We start from the raw sequence: 3,379 nt of genomic DNA, 5'->3' as shown, positions 1-3,379 counted from the left end.
CATTTTCATAAAAAAAGAATGTTACGTAGATTATACTGAATTGTGTCAAAGAATTCAAAAAACACAAAAAAATTCATATATTAACAAAATTATTAATGATTGGACTTTGATTGCATCACTGAACCACGATAAAAAATAGTTCAACTGCAAAAAGTAAACATATATTAACAAAGCTATTAACTTGCACAAATTCAATTTTTTCTATTTAAAGAGCATCATTTTTACCTCACTTAGAGTTTTTTTTTCTTTGAAATATTTGCTATCTGCTTTTCTGTGTTCGATCCCAATCTATTTTTCAAGCGTTCTTTTATTTTCACCCGCGGAGAACTTTAAAACTCGTTAATATCTTCTAACAAAGCATATTCGTGAGATAACGTACATTTTTCTTTACTTTTTGCTTTGTATTATTCTTGCATCTCAACCATAGCATTATCAAAAGCGCGATGCAAAATTACAGTCAACCCCTCAGATTCTGATGCAAATTCACAAATATTTTATGACTGAAATACCAAATCATCAAATCTCCTACTTCTTGTCTCCAATAGAGGCTCGTCATGACTGCTCTTGATATGTGTGTGCCTCCTCTTTACGTTCTTACTCTATTGTTTTAATATACATCTTGGCGATATTTTATTTACTCGCTCAAAACTTAACACGCTTAGAGAATGACGACACAATATCCCTCTTGTCTCGAATAATAAGCATTGGCATTTAACTTTAGATGATATCCCGTCGTATATAACCACAAACCTAGAGTAGACTGCGTTGATCTTGTGATACAATTCACTTTTTCTCTAAATTGTGCTTGGACTTCTTTGAACTTATTGTGAGTATGCACATGCTGAAATTGTGATACAATTCTTCTTTCCTCTGAATTGTGCTTGGACTTCCTTAAACTTCTCGTGAGTAAACACGTGTTGAAAATGAACTTCTATTGAGGATTTTGTTGCACATGGTATGACGGTATGAAAATCTGCAGCATCTGATTCTCTCTCTCTGCTCTCTACTTCCTAGGCAAGTATCATACTGTTTGACGAATTGGATAAGTGGGCCGTTGCTCGTAATAAACATGTTAAAAAAAGTATGCATACTCTTACTCTTTTGTGTGCTTCTCATTCTGACTCAAAAGTAGTGATTGAGATAATCTGAAATCCTTAAATGATGATTTTCAAAAATCTCAAAAAAATTAAAAAATACCTAAATCAGAACTAAAATACACTGAAAGATATACAGTTTCACACCTCTAATGTATAAGCAAAACACAAAAATATCCATCCACTAAAAGTAACAAAATCAGTTAATCCTAATAAAAATATCATTATCTGAAAGTCACTTATTGTCTCAAACACCATACTTCATTAGAAAGTCAGTCCAATTCGTATCAAATGATTTTTTTGTAAAGAGTTCCAAACAACATGACTCATTTTGTATTCAATTTTTTTGTGTCGCTTGTAACCAATTAATTTATTTGGGATCTTTTCATGATATGCTAAATACATTACTACTGAATTGTTATGGGCATACAAGTCTCAATAGCCCTTTGCATCGATGCGCATTGATTGGTAAGAATGTCTTTTAGAGAATTTCCTCCTATGCAACGAAGCCAACATTCAAATAACCATTTGAATGATTGAATATTCTCGTTTTTCATCAAAGCATATCCCAAAAGTGTTGACTGGCCATGGTGATTCACTCCAACAAAAGAATAAAAAACTAGATTATACATGAATACAACGACACAGAAACAAATCATATATACACCAAAAAACTATCAATATACACTGAAAGCGTTTCAAAATACACATAAACCAAAACATCATATTACCTGTTTATATTATAAGCGGTATCGAATGAAATAACATCTCCAAAATACTCACAGGCAGCCCTCCTTTTTGTGACAACCCAAAACGCAATCTTACTTGGCTGATCAACCTCAAGTTCAAGCTTGAAAAAGAAATTATGATTCTTTTCTTTCATTTTTAATAAGTATTTCTCAAATTCTTTTGCATCCTCTAGTTTCGAAACATTCTGCACTTCCCTTGTGATGTAATTTTTCATATATTTTTCAATAAAACTTAATTCACATTGACCCGCTGCAGCTGCGACAAATAATTGATATGTTTTGCCTTAATTCTGGTTTTTTCGTTATTCTGTATTGTACGTCGTATAGACGTGCTTAATTGTTTGTGTTGTTTAAGTATCTCTACCTGATATGGACAGCACGGATGTGAATAATGCAACACAATCTTTGAAATGATCCAAATACCAACGTTCTTCAATATATGCATATAAATTCTTGCAGGATAATTTAATTCAACTGAGGAATTTGTCTCTCAGTTGGAGATATGTTCAATTTTTATTTCTCCCCTTTGGTACATGTAATCAGTTGGTTCTTAATTTTATTTCCCTTCTTATTTGTGATTTGAATTTTTGTAAAAAAAAAACTTGCAAGTTTAGAATAATTTTTGTAGAATTTTTTAACTTCTTCAAGTGTGTTAAAACTTAAAAGTCATCCCAATTTTTGGAATGAGCAACATACAGAAACTGAAAATACACCAAAATCATTCTAAGATAAACCATATTAGAATCTAAAATACACCGAAACTTTGAACAAAACAGATTTATTAAAATAATAAAATCAAATTCAGAACTCGTACATTACATTCAAATTCAAACCATCAACCATGAACAACAATTTTCACAAAATAAAACAAAATTATTCAATTACAGAATCATAAACTACTAACAAACTACATTAACTAGATTCAAATTACACCTCACCACTTGATTCGTTCAAAATAATAATACAATTCGCCCTGGTTCAATTGAAAGTTTGGACCTAAAAATACACAGAAAGATTACCAAAATACACTAATCTATAATCGAAATACACCGAAACAAGAACAGAACAGATTCATCACAATAATAATTCAAATTCAGAACTCCTACATTACATTCAATTCAAACTATCAACCATGAACAACAATTTTCATAGACAAAAATAATATTATTCACCTACAGAATTATAAACTACTAACGAGCTTTATTAACTAGAATCGAACCACACCTCAGCCACTTGATTCGATTCAAAACAATAATTCATTTCTCTCTAGTTCAATTGACAGTCTGAATTTAAATCATTCATTATCTTCGACAATAAAATACTTGTTCAAATTTGATTTCAAAAACTTTGATCTAAATTAAATCTTCTAATCAGATAAAAGAGCATTGAACTTGAACAAAAAGAACGTAGAGAACATAAAGAAAGAAGGGAAACACAGGAAATACAGAGATGGAACAGAACATAAAGACACAGAAAACACTAAAAAAATTTGAAAAAAAACTGAAATCTGCATGAAAAAGGCAGTTATATATATAT

The sequence above is a fragment of the Arachis duranensis genome, unplaced genomic scaffold (genome assembly GCF_000817695.3).
Source record: "Arachis duranensis cultivar V14167 unplaced genomic scaffold, aradu.V14167.gnm2.J7QH unplaced_Scaffold_232525, whole genome shotgun sequence".
Classification (NCBI taxonomy): Eukaryota; Viridiplantae; Streptophyta; class Magnoliopsida; order Fabales; family Fabaceae; genus Arachis; species Arachis duranensis.
Note: the sequence above shows the minus strand (reverse complement) of the source record.